The sequence below is a fragment of the Apostichopus japonicus genome, chromosome 11 (assembly GCF_037975245.1).
Source record: "Apostichopus japonicus isolate 1M-3 chromosome 11, ASM3797524v1, whole genome shotgun sequence".
In the NCBI taxonomy this organism is placed as follows: Eukaryota; Metazoa; Echinodermata; class Holothuroidea; order Aspidochirotida; family Stichopodidae; genus Apostichopus; species Apostichopus japonicus.
Window position 1 is genome coordinate 14,307,442 of NC_092571.1, and position 22,954 is coordinate 14,330,395.

Sequence of the window (22,954 nt, forward strand, 5' to 3'; positions counted from 1 at the left end):
TCCATGAAGTACATGCCGCGCTAAACAATGGGGGCAAGAAACAAACTCCTGCCTCTTCACAATCTCTCCCTCCCATGCACACATCCCCTCTTTAATATATTTTCCACTCTAAACGCCTGTAATGGCAATGTGATCCGAAACAGTTCTGTATATATTTTAAATGGCATGGTTTCATAAGTGAAAAATAATTCATTACGAAGCAGTAATGAATTAAATGCATGGCTGTGACAGGACACCATATGATGACTGCCAAAAAGCATCAAGAGAACGTCAAAGTTTATACCGTAATCCTATTAAATTGCAATAGCTGTCATTTATTCTTTGTAATTTTTTTTCTTCTAAATGAGAAACAACTCCATACCGTTGTCAAAGTATGATATGTCAGATCGAACGAAGTTTGTTTATATATGCTAATCAATAAAATACAATTAATTAATTAAAAATAAAACTAGTCTAGTAACCATGTTCATGGGCATTTAGTTTCAGATGAGGCTGTACCACTATATAACAGAGGAAGTCATAGAATTCTAACCGCATATTTCTTTAGGTGATAAGAGTAGATAGAGTATGTGTTATTAAATGTTCTTGTTCCTTTCAAGTAGGAGATCGATTGTTATGAGCATATATTACAGAGGACAATATCTCAGGTGGAATGTCTTTATCTGTCTCTCTTATATACATCATTCAGCAATTGGTATTAGAATGAACTTGAACACCTGAACACCTTTCATTGACAGTTATCTGTCGCAATATCCTGTAATTGCAAATCAAATAATAATGAAAACCAATACTATAGTTACGGTGGTCCTGATGGAAAAGACGAGTTGCAGACTTACTGCGTTAGTATAACCCGACAACTAGTGAAAAAAATATTTTGCGTGTTGTCCAGCCACGTGCAGCACAACAACTGATCACGTTGGGATTCTTCGTCAAAATGCTAATGCATAGAACCGTTTCTCGGCCTTTTGGCTAAGATCATGTGAAGTATCTTTTTCCTTCGAGGAGAATGGTGATACACACCCGACGATGATCACACAGTGACAATATCGATGCAAGGGGACTGGGGTTGAGAGCGGATCAGTCGTTCGGTAGTTTGGTTTTCGTGCCCAGGTTCTTTCCTGGGTGACTGTTCTTAAAAAGTAGGCATATAATAGCTTGTCAACTAGGCAAACATATAATAATTTATCGAGGTGTGTACAATTCGCCTGTATCGAGAAGAATATGGTTTGGTATCGATGATTGTTCAATTTAACAACCCATTGTAAGATTGTTTGGTGGTGAATGAGATGGCGTAGCCTGCAGTAAAATAACAACCAGCTATAATCAGTTTGTCGGCTTGTCGAAACCTGTTTCCAAGGGCCGTTGTTATTCTGGTGTGGGGTAATAGAGGGCCTACGGACGGTCCGACCGTTTTTACCTTTGTAGATGATTCGTGTTCAGTTCGGTGAGTGTGTGCAAAGGGGGGTTCAGTTGGATATGTGTGGTAATTCTTTATTGCTGATGGTTTAGTTAAAGTACGGGTAGGGTTTGGTGTTGAAAGCATTTAAGCCGTGACGTTTTGAATTCCTCCGGTCGGATCACGGTAACAGCACAGTAAAGTTACGACCAATAACAATCGGTTCCGAACCACTGGGAGTACCATATTACGTAAATACCCCCTAAATGAGAATATCAGGATATAGGCCGGGAGACCTGGCCTCATATGAGTTGAAATAATTCTGACAAGTCGTTCATGATGATTACATTTTGGATATCTTACGATGTTTCTAATATCTGAAAGCTATTAGTCTGGTCCCCTTATTATGTACATAAGATAGTATACTATAGTAGTTAATTTTTTTCTGGCTCGCTGTAGCGTGGTTTGCACTGCCGTGGGTGATATAGGTAGGGTGGACGGGCGAGGTCATTTTTGCATTCAAAGAATACTTTATTTCTTCTTCATTTTTTTATTCTCCTCTACATTTTTCCTTTAATCTTTCTCAGCAGCCCTAGTCACCTCAATCAATTACCATATAATTTGATGTACCCTGCATAATTTTATTAATTTATTTTTATCTATATTCATGTTCTCTCTTTTGAGTAAGCTTATGTCTTCGTTTTTATTGATTAAGTGATTGAAATTAAATTGAATTAGATTAAAAACTTGAATTGTACTGAGTTTTAACGGTCAATACCGCAGTACAAATTGACCAAAACTAGCGACTATCTTTTGTTTGTGTAACTGAAGTGATACCGGGTTGATTATCTGAATTAATCAGGTTGTTATTTTAAGTTACCGTCGATTCGTCTCATCCACTCCTTTCTACACAGTTCCGACGGTGGCAAGGGGAAGGTTAACGCTGCATATCCAATGCACTAATCCCCTAATGGTATTTCCATACTGTGTGTATGGAAATGACTTTCAGCAAACATGGATTACTTTAGTGAACAACCCCCAGCATCAAAAGGTTTAAGGAAATAATTGTTCTATTTAGGAGACATATGGGTTGAATTCAGTGTCGGAGGCTGCCATTTTGATGAGATATAGGAGTATAAGAGATGACAGTCATTACGGTTCATTCTTAGGGGCAAATATTCGCCGTCCAAATTTGTTTACTCTTTTTACCACCTTTACTTTTCTATTCATTTTACGCAACTAAGAACCTTGGCGGTTGAGGGACTAGTGTATTAATCCACCGCCCCAGACGGTATGTCTGAGACTCGAAAAACACATTCCATACTTGTCGTACGTTTTCGGGAGATTATCCCAGCACCAAGATGTTACCAGGCGATGGAAGCATTGCCAAAGACATTTATATTCGATTCTTATAGATAAAAATCATTGCAAGGGCTCTAGCTTTTTTTATTGTAAACTTTTTTAAATAAGGTCTATGAAACTGAAATGTCGCCCTCACATTCAAGAGAAAGTTATCTCTTGTTTCTAAATGACAATCTGTCTTTGAGCTCCTAAATGTGAAATGATGCTTGTATTTTGACATTAAAGTAAGGTCCGTTGTGCTATTCTTACAAAGTTAATTAAAGATAGTTTTCACGTACCCAAAACAAGTACCTAATATTTGTGAACGATAAGTAACATGCTCTCCTTACCATTGGCCAATCTTATTATAATATGTGTATTTAAAGACATTGATTATACACGTTGTTGATTTCTATTAGTATTTTAACATGTCTTTTTAATACCTCACAGTTACTTATAGGAAGATGTAATGAACAAATTCGACGGCATGTTTCACAGTATCTTTTAAATATCTTTGAATAAAAGGATCTATATTATTTCTTGCTTCATCGAGTTAAACGACTTATTGTATGTTGTGTGAAAAATGGAATGTTACCCCCTCCTATATTTCCTACTTTAACCAACCTTCTATCTTCCATTTCGTTTAATTGATCGTTTTATACCATCTTAAAAGAATATTAATAATGTTTTAACGTCGCTAACTTTAAGCAATATTGTTATTTTACAACAGTCACGTCTTCACAAATTCCTGCTTTTTTACAACGTTCTTATTTTCAAAGTTGGTCAGCCAGTTGAGTTGGCCCTCTCATGTATTATAATATCACTTTCTACCCCAACATAATCTCTCAAGAAAAGCTGCTGCCTCACAAAGATGGTTTCATTTCATGTTCCCGCGTGCCTCGTAAGCGATATCAAACTATTAATTGGGGCGAATCCATGTTTTTTTTTTAAAGGAAATGGATTGCCCTTCGGTCGATGCCTCCCATGTAGGCGGTGGGTATGTTGGCAGCATCCTTATGGAAAATTGTGCAATCTGAGGAATTTGTAAACTATAAATTAGGTTTAATATTAAGTCTAAGCGCAACTGTGCTACTTTTATATGTTGATGTTAGGTTAAAATGAGAGAACACTGAAAACTTAAATTGGTCCACCGACTAACATAACGTTAGTCCATCTGGTACCTCTACCGACTAACATAGCCTTAGTCAGTTGCTATACTGACTAATTTATTCCTTAGTCGGTTGGATTTCTTAGTCGGTCATCTTAGTCCGTCAGCTTAGTCGATCAACAATATCTTAGTCGGTAAATTTATATTAGTCAGTTACATTAGTTGGTGACATTAGTCGGTCTTTACCGACTAATTTATATGGGCCACCGACTAGTTTATAGCAGGTTTTACATTAGTAAGGATGGTGCCTCTCTCGACTAACCTTTCTTAGTCGGTATCGACTGACTAGTTGCACTGACTAGAATCACTGAAAGAATTAAACCCGACTAGTTTCACTGACTAGAATCACTGAAAGAAAAGAGAGCAGAAGAAACACAAATAATGTGTACCTTGGCAATATTTATTTCTGATAAAACTTCTGATGTCTACAAAAGCTGACTTTCGACAGATGAAGAAAAAATCACTGTAAACAAAAATTTGAAAATATCATTTTATTCCAACAAAGTTAAGACAAGTTAATGGATCAAACAGTGCTGCACAATAATGCAAAGTTGAATCTTGGGCAAGAGTTCCTCACGTCTTTCGTTTTAAAATGGTACCCCAAATCGACACCAGTTAAGTCTTCGCGAAAAAGAGTTTTCTCTTAACTAGAAATGGCTTCCCACTTGTCTTCAGAAAAATCTGCACCATTATTGACCTGTGAACAGAAAATATGATATACGTGTAAGCACAGATACAGATATAGCACATGATAACTCACATTATCATAAACATACATTTACATTAAAATGTTATAACATATTGGTAGGTATACATTTAAATCTAGGTTGTGTGAAACATGGAATGTTAACCCCCCTCCTACATTTACTACTTTAACCAACCTTCTATCTTCCATTTCGTTTATTTGATCGTTTTATACCATCTTAAAAGAATATTAATTATGTCTTAACGTCACTAACTTTTAAACATTATTGTTATTTAACAAAAGTCACGTCTTCCAACATTCCTACTCTTTTACAACAATCATATTCTCAAAGTTGGTGAGCCAGTTGAGTTGGCCCTCTCATTTATGAAAATGTCACTTTTTACCCCAACATCATCTCTCGAGAATAGCTGCTACCTCACAAAGATGGTTTCGTTTCATACGTTCCCGTGTTCCTCGTAAGCGATATCAAACTATTAACTTTTGCGAATCCGTGTTTTTTGTTAAGGAAATGGATTGCCCTTCGGTCGGTGCTTCCTATGTTGTTTGGTATGGGTATGTTAGGAGCATGGGCGGCGATCCGTACTTCCGAGTGGGGGGGGGGGGGGGGGATATGACCTTGTTTACTATCTAAGCGTAGCGCGACCAACCCTCTAGATGGCCGGAAACGGCACTTCCCGAGGTTTCCAAGCGGCATATACCCAACTTAAAAATAGGGATATCATGTCCGAAATATCTCATAATCAGGATCCAAAATACTTTTTTTTTTATTTCGGGTGTTATTTTGGGAAAATTGCCCCTGTCAATCTTGTTTCAGGCGCTACGTTAGAATGTTCGAGAGCTCTTTTACATTGTTCGATGAAGAAAATGGCCTCATGCAGGCTATTATAGGCCTATACACATGCAATACACAATTACACATAGTGACATTCCTAGGTACCGATTGCTAGGGCATCCAGGTGAGACGTGTATTAAGCATTACCCTGGTAACATGAGATTCTCAGCTGTTCGAGGGAACATGTACGTGTGTAGGCCTACTATAGGGCCTATATGAATACTATGAGGGTGCATATACTATATCAATACCGTGGGCGCAATAATACATTTTGTTGTTATAGGGCCAATGAAGCCTACAGTCAACTATTCTTGCTTTATGAAGACGGTTTATTTGAAAAGATCGCACTGCGTTTATGGTAGGCGAGAAATGAAGCTAAAAAAGAGCCGTACATTCACGATGATGCATAAATGTAGGCATGAATTTTTTTTTATCCCTGGCATTTGGTGGAGGGGGGGATATGGTGTATTACATCCCCTCCACCCATTTTCATGGGGGGATATATCCCCCTTCCCCCCCCCCCCCAGGATTGCCGCCCATGGTTAGGATCATCCTTATGGAAAATTGTACAATCTGAGGAATTTGTAAACTATAAATTAGGTTTAATATTAAGTCTAAGCGCAACTGTGCTTCTTTTAAATGTTGATGTTAGGTTAAAATGAGGAAAGTGGTGAACACCCCACTCGTGAATCAGCTGCTGTGATAGCAATATCCACTGAGATCGACATAAAACTTAAACTAGAGCAAGTCTTCTAAACTTCTTGACTCGTAAGTAAGCTCACCCCTGTCATATCGCCGATCCCGAAGTAAGATGATGAATGCTTCAACGAGAAAAAAGAAAGAAAGAAATATCACTAATAGTTCGATGAGCAGTAACGTGATTAAGTTAGATCGCTTATCTATCAGTACCAAGTACTTGTTCATCTCACCCGTTACATATCTTTGAATACAAAGTATGTGACACTGTAACGCCAACATGAATACATAAAAGCCTGTTCATTACGCATGTTCATGGGGTGTTTGCGTGTGAGTTGCCCTCGCTCTCTGCTTTGAAGAAAATGATATTTATTTAAATGATTAGATTATTTATTATTACGTATATTGTTTTGATATGGTGTAAATGTGTGAGACAAAATACAGTTAGTAGAACCTACGCCAGCATTGTCATGTATTCATTTCCAATGAATAACGTGTAATTCTCCCAATCCGCTGAATGTAAGTGTCATTAGACTTGGGAAAAGGGCAAACCACAAATCGTTTGAAGGTACAAAAGAAGCGCCCCATTATATTGAGCATTGCAGTTAGCATTTACCTGCAGAGACATAGAAAATAGATAAAGATGACGTAACGGAGACTGGCGCTTGAAGCATATAATATCAGCGTAGCCAGGGGATGGCGTTTGGGACGGAGGGGTTGGTGAACCTGTAGGCGAACCGGCCTTTGTTTTAGAAAATTAGTTGATTGGATAGTGTATGTGAACGTGGGAATGTATGTCGTCGTGGCTGTGCGTGTCATGTAAACAAAAGAACATATAATTCTCTAATTTGTATAACAACTGCTTCTCTTCATACACCCTCATATATATAGTATTACAGTCATTATATTTATAACTCTCTTCTACTATAGTTCAATGGACGAAATAAAGTTCGTAGAATTGTGAAGACACGGTCGTACTTTTTCTTTTCGCGATGACTTCACCAAAATTGCTGTGTATTTCAGTTCAATGAAATCATAAGTAACAAAACAAAAGCAAGCAGGATGCTTGATATTTGTGCTTTAAATCTGTCACGGTTTTGTAGTCTGACTTTTTTCTGAAGATCCTCTAACTGAATTTTGAAGTTTATCTTATCTGTCAACCACCATAAGTTAACTTCTATTTAAAGTAGATTCTTAAAACCGTAGCTATTCCAGGTAAAATGAGGCGTAAAACGAGGCGTTTTGGTTAGCACAGAGCGAAATGCTACGGTGGATAAGTGCTATACGGCAGATATTAGAGGACACTTACAGCGAGTAACCTGTACACCTTGCCAAGGAGAAGATTTTCTTTATTATAAATTCAATAAAATGAGTGTTGAAGGTACAACGAGGTTAGTTCATGAGAGGTCCGTGAAGGGCCCGATTAGATAAGAACCTAGAGTCAAGGGAACCGGTGATACGGAGAGTACCAAATTGAAACCGCAATAAGTACCATGTGAGCGCCAAATTGATATAAGATGAGTTCTACCGCTGGTAGTTGGGTCATGCTTTTGAAAGTTGATCCTGCTTTCTATAGCATATCTGTAAATAATGCGCCAACCGCATACTGATCAACTGTAAATGACAAACTAAATAGTAGTCCGTGACTGGAAAAATAATTAGACTTTTACACATCAAGATTGGTGCAAAAATGGTGGAAAGATGAAGTTTTCAAATTAATTTAACTAATTTAAACACCATTATGAAACAATGCATATAAATTGACAAATAATTGACAAACTGATTAAAACAAAACCCAAATAACTAATTATGAACGCAACAGCGCTAAAACATAAAACAGTGAAATTTACTTGGAAACAGCGTAAACTAGTCCTCTAAAACACGACATCACATTATCCCAAACACCAATAGGAAAAGATCCAAAACCTCTTGGACACCTACAATATATCTTGAATCAATAAAAAAAAACTAATATTACAAAATCAGACAGCACTCAAAAGGATATGTACAAAACCGAGGGAAGAACAAACGGCCCATCTGGAATCGTAAAGAATACTCATTCTGTCCTACGGAATAATCAATTATTTGAAATCTCTTTGACCTTAATGGCCAGACGATACCAAGAACGGTCTCTTAAAGAAAAATATGACCAGAAATGATGATAAAAGAAAACATTGAACACCAAACGATTGTCTATAGAGTCTAGCACAAACACTAAAGATATATTATATAATAAATGCTATCATTTTCTCTTCTCTGATTATCTTTTCAAATGATACACTTAATTTTGAAATGGTGGTTGCCATTCATTTTCATTTAACAATTTAAATATTTGTTCAGCATAGTTATAGTTTTGTCTTTTATACTCGATTCAATGAGTAAAACGTCAGGTAAATATTCATTGTTTCTTTTTCGAATATTGTTTGATCTTGTGTAGAATAAATGAAGGAAGTGATTTCATTTCTCGATCGAAACAGTTTGGGGTAACTTGTTTTCGTAGGAAAGGTAATATAGACACCTATTCTGCTTCCTGGTTTTACTTTCATAATTCAGAGCAAACTCATTTTAAATATATTGAAAGTCTTTTTTCTCATAACTGGCATTGGAAATGTTCACAATTTAAGTTGTGTTTATTACACAAGCAAATCGAAAGTCCATTAAACATGGCACTATTTCTTGTGAACTTCTGTTAGATCAGAGAGGTGTCTACAATACACCCTTTGTTCAATTAAATCAGTAAAACAATATTTTGAAACTTCTTGACGCCTGTTTCTCACTTTCAGCTAACGCAGCTGTTTGGGCTAACCAAAGGTAATAACAAGATCCAAACATACACGTATTATTTGATACCACTTTACAGATTTTAAATCGGCATGTAAAGAATATTCGGTTTGATTGGTTAGAATAACGCCTGTTTCTCACTTTCAGCTAACGCAGCTGTTTGGGCTAACCAAAGGTAATAACAAGATCCAAACATACACGTATTATTTGATACCACTTTACAGATTTTAAATCGGCATGTAAAGAATATTCGGTTTGATTGGTTTGATTGACGCCTGTTTCTCACTCTGAGCTTACGCAGCAGTTTGGGCTGATCAAAGGCGCTACATACCTGTGGCGTAGCTAGGGGGAGGGGTCAAGGGGGCACTGAAATGGGAGAATGAGAGTAAAAAAATAAGCACTTTTTAGAAAAACATGACGAAATTGATGTTTGTCGTCAGGCATGAATTTTCCAGTTATAAAATCTGAACTGTAAATGTAAATGTAAAGGTTTTTATTAGCAAATTTATAGATAGGTGGAAATATCATAGGCGTAGGAGCACAATTTTATTTGGGGGGGGGGGGGCTGTAACGACTTGCTCGAAATAAATAACCAACATTGTTTTCGCGCGCTTTGCGCGGATTTTATTTATCTTTCAGTAGTGAAGGGGCACAATTTCTGCTCTTGCACTCGGACGCCAAAACCTCTAGCTACGCCAATGCTATATACACGTTTCATTTTATACGGGTTCACTGTTGATACGTACAATCTACCTTGTAATGTTTCATCTGGTATAACAGTCTACGAGGACCTTAAATATGGAAATGCTGTAAGTCAAGATACGCTTAACTTTATAACACTTTACAATGTAATTTTTGAAAATCCTATTACCAACGTTCACAAGGTGATAGTCACATCCAAGCCCCTTATTTGAAATACTTGTATATTAGATTGGCGTATTGATGACAGTTCCATGTGTACTCAATATTATAATATTCAATTGATATGATTGTATATTGGTTGACCCCAATTAGATCACGATGTCAGAGTGGGCTGGTTTTGGATCCCACAGGTCACGTAAAAAGCACATTTAGTTTCCTCAGAGGTTACATCCGTTGAGCTCCGCGATGGCTACGAGAGATGTTTATCCGGTACTAAAACTAATTGCGTAATTTTCTTATTTCGCTGTATTCCTGTGCTAGGCTTAGGCAGTCAATGAGGTGGGTGTGTGTGAGCCGACTCCATTGGTCGCAGCGCACTGTTGCTCTGTACAGGTAATCTCTGATTGGTCGAAGCCGTATTTTACAGTTTATTCAGGGACGTGTGTTTACGGGGATTTCTGGGGTAATTAAGGTTATTTCGTTTTCGGTCGGGTGCAAGACGAGAAGCTTCGCCTTACTAGACCAATGTATATATTTAACGTATTCGATGTAGAATTAGAACGAGATGAGTTAATCTGTACCCGTCCCCCATCTACCGCCCTTTCCCTACGGTTGGTTTCGAGACAGATTTCCATTGGTGGCAGCGGCGGGATTCTATTTCTGGTGATTCTGGTGATTTCTGGTTGATTCTTTGCAAGCTCTCGGTGGTCGTAATACGTACGATCTACGTTTTACCAGTGACGTGGCCCGTCAGAAGGGTGTCACGTTGCTGAGTAACGTCGAGGGGATGACAGTTACCCAGCTACTCCATTACGAGCGATCTGTGTAGGTAAATCTCATCCATGTAGGACTAGAGGTGCGGCAGGAACTTGTCTCAACTGTTTTAGGTCGGTTTGGGGCTGTCAAGGCTGCCAAAATGTGCTCCTATGCACAGGCCCCTGGGTATTGAACGGGCACCGACAGCTTAGGATCGACCTGAAACAGGACATTCCCTCCTTCCTAATTATTGCAGGGCATAAAGCACACGTGCGATATCCATGTCAGCCCCGTACCTGCTTCGGGTGTGAGGAGACCGGGCACGAAGCTAAGGGTTGGCCGAACAAGAAATGTGGGCGCTGTCTTCGTCTTGGGCATGATAGCACCGCATGCCAAAACGAGGTTGTGTGCTCAAACTGTGGGAAGGATGGACATGTCTTCGCGCTTGTCCCTCCTCTTATGTTTCTATGAGTAATAGTGGAATAAGTCTAGGCGTCAAGTTCCGACGCACCTACTGCCTCGGATGGGAGCTTCACGAGAGGAGGGGGAATTTGATGGGGTTTTACCCTCCCCTGCACCTGGTTCACCCTCTTACGTCGTTGCAGACCCCAACTCTGATCCCACACCACCTCCACCACACCGCGAAGCGGACACATGGTCTCTACCGGCTTCCCCCATCAACTCGTCCAGTTCCGTCCCCATTCCGGCGCCGGTGTCGCCAGATCCGGAAGCTCTGTCTGACGGCGACTCCGGAGGCTCGGTGGTCATCAAGTCTCTGGAGGCTCGGTGATCACCGAGCCGAAACGTGCCACTGGGAGGAGCTGGTACGACAAGATGGGGGAATCCTCTATAAAAAGGTCGGCTTCAAGTGACGAATCGGACAATGATATGTCGTCTATGGCGCTTGAAGCTTACGGAATCGTCGTCGGCGTAGTTTTGCCTCATTGCACTCTCATGGCCCATACACTTTCAGTTGCCACTTTGAACGTGAATGGCATGAGGGATCATCGCAAGCGCAGTCGCATTTTCCAGTAATGTCAGTCAATGGAGGTCAACTGCGTTTGCCTGCAAGAAACACATTTGACACGCTGCCTTCCTTTTTTCCTTGTAGTGCATCATGTGTCATGGTCGGAGACTTTAACTGTGTCCCAGACTCGGGTCTTGACAGAATCGGGGCTTCTGTGTCTGCTGGTCCTGACGCTGGGATCACAGAACTGGACAGATTCACTTCGACACACCCTTTAGCCGATGTATGAAGGCATATGCACCCGTGTAGTACAGTGTATACGTGGGTGAGGCCCAACAGAGAAGATGCCTCCAGGATAGATCGAGTGTATACGCCCGTAAGTTGTAGATTTTCGGGTTGCGTGACACTGAGCTGTCCGCTCTCTGACCATTACACTGTTGTAGCAAGTTTTGTTTTGCCTTCCATTTTCCCCATTGGGCGGGGCCTATGGAAGCTTAACGGTCAGAATATTGGCGAGGCAGAGTTCCGCCAAGGTTTCGAAACCAGGTACAAAGGATGGCAAAGATTGAAGCCGGCCTTTGCCTCTACATCCCAATGGTGGGATGGTTTCAAGTTGCGCATCAAACGCTACGCAATTCAGTATTGCGTGACCCGCGCACGGCGTCGAAGAGAAAAATTCTCGAAGCTGTGCGCGGAGGTGAAGTTTGGCGACCCTTTGGCTGTCATCGCTTTGCAGACTTATCTCGATGAAAAGTACCACGGTGCCCGCGTCAGGGCCTGTGTCGAAGCGGTGGAGGCTGAGGAGCGCAATTCACTGAGGTTTTACCATTCCGTTAGCTCATCGGCGGGTGACAGACGTGTCCCATCAGTGTGCGCTACTAATGGGACCGTGGTTGGCGACCCTCACGGCATTGTCTGCGTGTACAAAGATTATTATTCGAGTCTGTTTGCGCGTGGCAATATCGACTTGTCGGCACAGGCCGAATTATTGAGCAGAATCTCAAAAACTGTTTCCCACGAAGTTAATGATATTTTGGGGCGGAATAACCACTGTTGAGCTTTGAGAGGCGCTTTCGAAGATGAAGAATGGCAAGTCCCCGGGCTCCGACGGGCTTCCGGGAAGGTTCTACCGAACCTTCTTGGCTATAATCGGACCCGACATCAGAGTCGTCTTCGAAGACGCCTTCCAAAACGAACTGTTAAAATAAAGTCAACGTCTGGGCATGATTACTTTGCTGCCCAAGTATGGGGACCCCTTGGATCCTCATAACAAGCGCCAGATCACTTTGTTAAATGTGGACTACAAGTTGCTGGCTAAGGCTTTGTGCAACCGCCTTGCACTGGCTATGCCGCACCTTGTGGGTGATCTCCAGACGTGTGCAGTGAAGGGTCATTGCATCCAGCAGAACTTGGGGTTGATGCGCGACTTGACCAACTTTGTTATTGAGCGTGATCTGCCATGTGCATTGGTCTCTCTTGACCGGCAGAAGGCCTTTGACATGGTGGATCGCGGTTTTTTAATGAATGTATTAGAGATGTTTCAGTTGCACCCAAATTTTTGTAAATGGATTTCTGTTTTGTATCAGGAAAGTTTCACTTCCGTGATCGTTAATGGGTTTTGTTCAGAGGTTTTTAACGTGGAGAGGGAGCTTTTTACGTGACCCGTCATACGGGATACAAAACGTCACGGCCAAACGGCACTACCAAATCCTCCCATTCTTACAAACGAACCTCAGGTCAAGCGAGCCAAAAAAAGTACATATGCTCACCGACCTGCAGAGACAAAACGCCCAACCCCCCACTGAAATATTAAAAAACTACAAAAGGACGACCAGCACGCAGCGAAACAAAACACCCTTCCCCAGCACACCACCGTCCAAAAAAGGCAGCCCTAGATAAACGGCGAAAATCGCCTTCGATCTGAAAGCGAATGTCAGACTTCACCGCCTCCAGGACTTCCTGCCAACTGGCAAATTTCCCCCTAAAAATAACATCACATCTATTCCTCCAAATAAGTTTTTTTACAACAGAACAAACATAAATAATACGCTGCGACACAGCAACGGAACAAACTGGAGGATCTAATCCATATAAAACAAAACCCTGTCCTACCGACCAGGAACGGTCTCCCGTTAAACGGTCGGTCCAGGACTGAAACCACTCCCACAAGTTCAAAACAAAGGGGCAATGCCAAAAAACATGGGCAGTACTCTCTAAGCTGTCACAGCCGGTCCTCGGGCACAGTCCATCACCCAATCGCCAGTGATACCTTTTCAGATTGGTCACCAAGGCACCGTGTGCAATTCTCCATGCAAGATCACGGAGCCTGCAACCATTCAGTCTTGAATGCACCGAACGCCATACTTCGACAGGATGACGTCCCTGTACAAAAATTGCATTCAAGGCCCTATCCCGCAAGGAACTGAGAACGAGGGCCGGCCGTGACAGGTCAACAGGGGGTAACTCAATAAGAGCGGAGCAAATGACACGCACCACTCTGCTTGGTGTGCTACTATGCGGTTCTCTGTTGCTAAACAGCGCCGGAACCCATCGACGCAAGTGCAACCCGCCCCAAAAACGTACAAAATATGAACAAGGCAACCCTGGGTCAGTTACCGCTACAAACAATTGCTTAAATAACAAACAAGTTAACTTACTTCCCAGATGAACCACCCCTAGTCCCCCCTTCTCCAGTTTTTGGTACAATATCGCCCTCTTGATTAGCTCTGTACCACCAGACCATATGAATGAAAAAATCGCTCTCTCCAACCGCACCAGGACGCGACGCGGAATTGGGTACACCGCGCCCGGGTACCACAAGATGGGCGAAACGAAACGATTAATAACGGTGACTTTCCCCAAGATCGAAAGCCAGCGGGTGCCAAAGGTTTCGAGTCTGCTCTCAAATACCTCAGCCCTCTCGCTCCAGGTGACATCACAAGGTGCATCGTAGCCGAACCATATACCATTAATTTTGATATTCTGATCCGACCACGACGCACCGAATGGTAAATCTCTGTATCTCCAGCTACCAAGACGAAGGCCCTTTGTCTTTTCTGGATTCAACTTCGCCCCGGTAGCTCTCTCAAAAATAGATAAATCCTGCGAGAGTGCGCGAAAGGAGCCCAGACTCGAAACAACACATGTCACGTCATCTGCATATTGAGCGCATTTCACTTTGGCACCCCCTGGCACAACGAATGGAACAAGTCTGGAGTCCCTTTCCAAAAGACGAGAGAGGGACTCGCTAAACAAAACATAAAGTAATGGAGACAGAGGGCACCCCTGGCGCACCCCCCTCTCTACGTTAAAACCCTCCGAACAAAACCCATTTACGATAACAGAACTGAAACTTTCCTGATACAAAACAGAAATCCATTTACGAAAAACCGGGTGCAACTGAAACGTCTCCAATACATTCATTAAAAAACCGCGATCCACCATGTCAAAGGCCTTCTGCTGGTCCAGAGACACCAATGCACATGGCAGATCACGCTCAATAACAAAGTCGGTCAAGTCGCGCATCAACCACAAGTTCTGCTGGATGCAATGACCCTTCACTGCACAAGTTTGGAGATCACCCATAAGATGCGGCATAGCCAGTGCAAGGCGGTTGCACAAAGCCTTAGCCAGCAACTTGTAGTCCACATTTAACAAAGTGATCGGACGCTTGTTACGGGGATCCAAGGGGTCCCCAGACTTGGACAGCAAAGTAATCATGCCCAGACGTTGACTTTGGTTTAACAGTCCGTTTTGGAAGGCGTCCTCGAAGACGGCTCTGATGTCGGGTCCTATTATTGCCCAGAAGGTTCGGTAGAACTCCCTCGGAAGCCCGTCCGAACCCGGGGACTTGCCATTCTTCATCTTCGAAAGCGCCTTCCAAAGCTCAACAGTGGTTATTTCGCCCAACAAAATATCATTGCCATCGTGGGGAACGGTTTTTGAGATTCCCCTCAATAAATCAGCCTGTGCCGACAAGTCGACATTGCCACGCGTAAACAAACTCGAATAGTACTCTTTATATACGCGGACAATGCCGTGAGGATCACTAACCACGGTCCCATCAGTAGCGCGTACAGACGGGACGCGTCTGTCACCTGCCGATGAGCTAACGGACTGGTAAAACCTCAGTGAAGGGCGCTCCTCGGCTTCCACCGCTTCGACACGGGCCCTGACGCGGGCACCGTGGTACTTTTCATCGAGATAAGTCTGCAAAGCGATGACAGCCAAAGGGTCGCCAAACTTCACCTCCGCGCACAGCTTCGAGAATTTTTCTCTTCGACGCCGTGCGCGGGTCACGCAATACTGAATTGCGTAGCGTTTGATGCGCAACTTGACCTCATCCCACCATTGGGATGTAGAAGCAAAGGCCGGCTTCAATGTTTGCCATCCTTTGTACCTGGTCTCGAAACCCTGGCGGAACTCTGCCTCGCCAAGAATCCGACAGTTAAGCTTCCATAGGCCCGCCCGATGGGGAAAATGGAAGGCAAAACAAAACGTGCTACTACAGTGTCATGGTCAGAGAGCTGACAGCTGAGCGTCTCGCAACCCGAAAATGTAAAACTTACGGGCGCATACACTCGATCTATCCTGGAGGCATCTTCTCCGTTAGGCCTCACCCACGTATACACCGTACTACACGGGTGCATATGCCTCCAGACATCAGCTAAAAGGTGTGCCGAAGTGAATCTGTCCAATTCTGTGATCCCAGCGTCGGGACTTGCAGACACAGAAGTTCCGAGTCTGTCAAGACCCGAGTCTGGGACACAGTTAAAGTCTCCGACCATGACACACGGCGCACTACCAGGAACAAAGGAAGGCAGCGTGTTAAAAAAATCTCGTCTAGCAGAAGGCCGATTGGGAGCATACACATTGCAAATGGCGATGTTACCCTGTGGATACTTGAATAGAATGCAAACCAATCGGCCCTCGTGATCCGTCTCCACCTTAGTGGCACAACCCGCCTGACGAGCTGACAGAAGGATGACAGTGCCACAGGATGAAGACGAACCAAACGAAGCATGCAGCTCACCACCCCACTCATAAGCCCATAGAGGGACATCTTCTTCCAAAATATGTGTTTCTTGCAGGCAAACGCAGTCGACCTCCATTGACTTACAATACTGGAAAATGCGACTGCGCTTGCGATGATCCCTCATGCCATTCACGTTCAAAGTGGCAACTGAAAGTGTATGGGCCATGAGAGGGCAATGGGGCAAAACTACGAAGACGACGATTCCGTAAGCTTCAAGCGCGCCCTAGACGACATATCGTCGTCCGAGTCGTCACTTGAAGCCGACCTTTTAAGAGAGGGTTCCCCCATTTCGTCGTACCAGCTCGTCCCAGTGGCACGTTTCGGCTCGCTGATCACCGATTCACCGGAGTCGCTGTCAGACAGAACCTCCGGAGAATCGATGACAACCGATTCTCCGTCAGACAAAGCCTCCGGATCTGGCGATACCGGCGGCGGACTGGGGACGGAACTGGACGAGTTGATGGGGGAAGCTGGTGGAGACTTTCTCGGTGCGGGCACGGGGTTGGGGTCTGCAACGACGGAGGAGGGTGAACCAGGTGCAGGGGAGGGTAAAATCCCACCAGATTCCCCCTCCTCTCGTGAAGTAGTAGGTGCGTCGGAACTTGACTTACCCCCACTCTTAGTCCTAGAGACATAAGAGGAGGGACAAGCTCGAAAGACATGTCCCTCCTTCCCACATAGTGAGCACCCAACCTCGTTTGGGCAAGCGGTGCTATCATGCCCAAGACGAAGGCAGCGCCCACATTTCTTGTTTGGGCAGCCCTTGGCTTCGTGCCCGGTCTCCCCACACCTGAAGCAGGTACGGGGCTGACCGGGATACCGCACGTGGGCTTTATGCCCTGCTATAAACAGGAAGGAGGGAATGTCCTGTTTCAGGTCGATCCGAACCTGTCGGTGCCCGTTCAACACCCCAGGGGCTTGTGCATAGGAGCACATTTTGGCAGCCTTGACAGCCCCGAACCGACCCAAAACCGTTAGGACAAGTTCCTGCCGCACCTCTAGTCCTACGTGGATGACAGTTACCCATACGGATCGCTCGTATGGAGTAACTGTCATCCCCTCGACGTTACTCAGCAACGTGACACCTTTCTGACGGGCCACGTCACTGGTAAAACGTAAATCGTACGTATTACGACCCTGGAGAGCTTGCAAAGCATCAACCTCTCCAGGCACAACAACACCCTTGCTCTTCAAAATACTAAAAATTTGCACCGGTGGAACAGCTTGTTCACCGGTGAACGACAACTTAACTATCCGAGAATCACGGCGCGATGCCATGATACCGAAGGTGGCTAGGCCACAGGGGAGTAACACAAAACAAACAAAAGACAGGATAGTGAAACAACAAACGATATACGAACTGAGGAAAACACACGAACACAAGCTATCACACCCGCCTGGCGGGAAGTATATAGCACAGCACAGTACAATAACAGCTGTAACAGATGAAGAGCGAGAGCGAAAACACGTCCGCACTCCACGAAAGCCAACTGCCAACTGGAGAGGAAGTGCGCCAGGGGTGCTATCTGTCTCCATTACTTTATAATTTGTATAGCGAGTCCCTCTCCCGTCTTTTGGAAAGGGACTCGAGCCTTGTTCGATTCGTTGTGCTAGGGGTGCCAAAGTGAAATGTGTTCAATATGCAGATTACGTCACGTGTGTTGTTTCGAGTCTGGGCTCCTTTCGTGCCCTCTCGTAGGATTTATCTATCTCTGAGAGAGCTACCGGGCGAAGTTGAATCCAGACAAGACAAAGGGTCTTCGCCTTGGTAGCTGGAGATACAGAGACTTACCATTCAGTGCATCGTGGTCGGATCAGAATATCAAAATTAATGGTATATGGTTCGGATACGATGCACCTTGTGATGTCACCTGGAACGAGAGGGCTGAGGTATTTGAGAGCAGACTCGAAACCTTTGGCACCCGCTGGTTTTCGATCTTGGGGAAAGTCACCTTTATTAATTGTTTTGTTGTGCCCATCTTGTGGTACCCGGGCGCGGTGTACCCAATTTCGCGTCGCGTCTTGGTGCGGTTGGAGAGAGCGATATTTCCGTTCATTTGGTCGGGTGGTACAGAGCTTGTCAAGACTTGTTTGGAGGAATAGATGTGAGATGGTTTTTAGGTGGAAATTTGCCAGTTGGCAAGCAGTCCTGGAGGCGGTGAAGTGTGACATTCGCCTTCAGGTTGAAGGCGATTTTCGCCGTTTATCTGGGGCTGCCTTTTTTGGACGCTGTTGTGCTGCGGAGGGGTGTTTCGTTTCGCTGCGTGCCCTTCGTCCTTTTGTGGGTTTTTGAGTGTTTGAGTTGGTGGTTGGGGGTTTGTCTCTGCAGGTCTGTAGGCTTATCTACTTTTTTGGCTCGCTTGACTTAAGTTTTGTTTGTCAGAATGGGATGGTTGGGTAGTGCCGTTTAGCCGTGGCGTTTTGGATCCCGCAGGGCGGGTCACGTAAAAAGCATTTTGCCCCAGTAGCTCTCTCAAAAATAGATAAATCCTCAGACTCGAAACCACACACGTGACCACATCTGCATATTGGACGCATTTCACTTTGGCCGCACATGGCACAACGAATGGAAAAATTCTCAAGTCCCTTTCTAAAAGCCTAGAGTGAGACTCGCTAAACAAAACATGATGGAGACAGGGGACACCCCTGGCGTAACCCTCTCTCTACGATATAAACTTCAGAATAAAATCCATTAATCATATGGAAAAACAAATACAATGAATAATCTCCGCCTGTGTACTCTTTTTGGAATAAATGATGCTAATATGAACGTTTCAAAGAATGAAATAAAACTTTCTGCTCAGTCAGACTGTTGCATTCTAAAAGCAACATCCATAGACGGACGATGGATAATGTAACTTCACAAAAAAAGGGGGACGTTTTGTCCTACATAAACAAACTTTAAATTATAATTTTACTTATCCAACCTTATCAACCACATTGTTAATAGAATTTAAATAAATAATGGCATTGAAAAAAAATTAACTTAAACAGATGCTTTAAGCACAAGTATAAATGTTATCGCACTTTTTTAATGGTTCAAAAATAGTAATACTATCAAATAAATCACTATTTGTTAAATGTGATGTAATAACAGCAACGTTGTTCTTATTTTGAAGTAGTTGATGACATATCAAGAGAAGTTATATTTGGCACAAATTAATCAAATTAGGAATTGGATGAAGCATGTCTTCATATATTTTGTTCATTGAAAAACACAATACTTTCTTCCTCCGCATAAGGGTTAAAGTTTTTAAATGCATTTAACAGCCACTGCAAAACTCGCAATGGCATGAACTTACTTATTTTATTGTTACTCATTTCGTAACTACCGAGCTGTCTGGAATATGTTGAAAAGAATCCCTACAAAGAAAAATCTCTGTTTATCCGAGACAGTCGTTAATCACTAAACTTATTAATGAGAGTATCATAAAAATACAGTGTGCTTTGTTTCGTTATTGAACATTGTTTGAAAACAGATTAGATTAAAAACAAATCAATTAAGGAAGTAATTTTTCACGAATCAAAGCAACTATTCAAATCGTTAGCCTGTATGTAGGAAAAACAGAAGAGAAATTACACTTCTATGTTTTACTTTCACAATTGAAAGCATGGTAAGTTGAAAAAAAAGTGGCAATTACATTTTCTCACGAATGACCTTTATAACCATTCTTTGCAATAATCTTTTATAGTTTATATCAACTTTATTAACTTTGAATTCAAAGGTGTTTATTATGTGATGATTGTATACATTGATCGTTATAACATTAAACTTATATTCGTGACACAAAATACCAGTTATAATGTTAGTGTTAATATTACACTAATGATTGTTACAGCAATAAACTATGCTAATACTGAACTAGAAATTTTCATAAAGAATGTCGCTGTCTTGTTTTCTTTAAGATACATTTTCCCGTTCAAATAACGTAATGACTTAAAGTAATGACTTACCTTGATCGGTTCTGGAGAATGTTAAATTCACATCTGTCAGCACACTGTGATGTAGAAAGGGACTTCAACTGTTCCTGGGTACAGATGCATCCAATGGTTGAGTTCTGATCACAATAAGTAACGTAGACTAAAAGCTCTTTAGTCCGTTATTAGCTGTGTAATGTTTCCGATAATCACAGCCCTCGCATTGGATTACTTACAGATTTATCGGTGGAAACCCGTCTGTTATTGAACAAGATAGGGCGACGTGTTATAGGATGGAGATGAGGAGAGGCCTTGCCATATAAGAGGTGTAGAAGGCTGGTATAATGTAAAGAGTTGTTAGATGTGATGATAGTAATGTGTATACGCGAGTTATCATCAGTCTATGATATATGATAAATAGAAACACCTGAGAGCGTTTTACTGTACTTTAATAATTATCTTGTTAGGAATTCATTGTTTATGCGTACATCGATAGTAAACGTATTTGATACTTGAGTCTGTAAGGGATAAAAAACACTGAAATACGAAAATGTTGTGAGGCAAGACAACCTTGAACTCAGAATACTTTTCATATATTTAATGAGACGGAATTGATCTTGTGCGTGATAGTAAGTTGTGGACTGCATGAAAAACGAACAACAACATTACAAGACACCCATGTCTCTTTTGTAAGCCGACGAGGAGTGTGCATAAGTTTAAAACTTAAAGTAGCCTTCAAGTTTATGCGGTACTATTACCAGCCCTATCGACGGAGAAATTATTCTAACCAGGATGCCAAAAGTATCACTCTCCCACGAAATATAATTTAAAGAGTGCTAAGCAATTTATGACTGCAACCCATTTTACTGGGCCAATAGTTTCGGTATTATCCCCAGCCCACTCCTGCTAGTTTATATAAAAGCACGTGTTTTGCCACTAAAAACATGAACGAGGTATGAATAATACATTTGAAAGCACCGGTGATCTAGAAACGCTTGAAGCAGATAACAGTTTGTCTTACCTGGATATGTCTTTGGCACTTCACAAGCACAACTATTAGAGCAACTGGTGTTGGACATGAAGTCCAAGTGTCCCCGAGTAGCAACAAAGCAGACATTAAATGTTACCTTTAAGTGAATAATAGTGTTTCTCAAATTTCCCTCTTTTCAATAACAAGCAACTCTACAACTGGATATATTTGTCTGGTCTTGAACATGTCAGTTCAAAGTAAAAACTATTATTCTGAAGTAAAGTAAGAGTTTTCATGTCACAAAGGGGAGGTGAAGGAGGATGAAAAACTGTAAACAGACGGTAAGTATGCTGCAGGAGAGTAGCATGTATAATATTATGATCATAATCGACCAATGGCACTTGGTAAGTTCCAGCATTTTCTGGTTGGAGGTTTAGAACTGTAAAACCAAAATCATAAAAATGCGATGAATAATTTCAAGTGAGTAATTAAAATAAATATTGATTTACTATATGCTCACCATTTGACCATAACAGATCAGTTTCAGCAAAAGTACGGGCAGATGTCACTCCGATGTGGGCCATCTCAGTGAAGTTCAACTGAAATCGAAGTATATATATATATATAATTCATATTTATATGAAAAGGAAATATCTCGGAAGGCAAAGTCACATCCTACAACAGAATAAAAACCTGTCAATCTGATAGCTGGTCCATCTTGACAATTAAAATTACAATCGATACACTCAGACAATGACATTTACTGGGACATTACGACGAATAAAATAAAAAATTGTAAAATCTCCATTTGTAAAGATATCTGATCTTTAACAATGATAATCCTGTACGTTACGAACACCGCTGTCTAACTCTGCAGTGTCGTCTTTAACAATGTTTACGCTGTGCTTTATAACGACCGCCGACTAACTTTGCAGTGCAGTCTTCTTTCGATAGAAACCAATAGTAGACAGAAGGTATTCTAGAAGAGGTTAAGGATCGTGCGCATGCACGGAAGTGTTAACACAGGAAAATAAAATACTTTGGTCACAGTATTCAGTGAAATAATATAAGTATTTCTCAATTCCTGTTAATCTGCCTTCGGAGTGTTGATTGTAGAAGGCAAAGAACCAATGTTTATTTTTCTCGGTTATCCTTTCAATGCTCAGCTTACCATTTGTTACTCTCAGAAATTGGATGATGATAACAAATGTACGAGTTATCTCTTTCATAGTTTCCATTTGCAAACCATAGGACTATATGACAGTAATGTGTGTATATACAATCAAATCAATCAATAGTCATAAGCCAAATTGGCCCGTTGACCTCCCCGAAGATTATAAACATTCTTAGGTTTGTAACCTTTTATAATGTTAATCCGGTGCCTGCCATCTTCGAGTAGCTGGGCTGCAGAACGGCCGTTTGTAACCGCAGGGTAGCCCACAGAGTACAGCACATGTAAGGCCTCCACAACGTACAGCATGTCCGAACCATTTTGCGTTATGTTGAAGAACAGTTTCAGACGAGAAT

At 42.1% G+C, this 22,954-nt stretch overlaps 1 long non-coding RNA gene across 2 annotated transcripts; it reads right to left on the reverse strand.

Moving 5' to 3' along the window:
• Positions 1-1,531: 1,531 nt before the first annotated feature.
• Positions 1,532-22,484, reverse strand: LOC139975708 (uncharacterized). Of its 2 annotated transcripts, XR_011795857.1 has the most exons (4): positions 21,948-22,484; positions 20,494-20,715; positions 6,226-6,264; positions 1,532-4,602 (listed from the first exon to the last, which is right to left on the reverse strand). It is a non-coding gene; the product is annotated as an uncharacterized lncRNA (long non-coding RNA). The 2 variants fall into 2 exon arrangements; XR_011795858.1 differs by lacking the exon at positions 1,532-4,602 and having other exon boundaries at positions 4,622-6,945; positions 21,948-22,481.
• Positions 22,485-22,954: the final 470 nt, after the last annotated feature.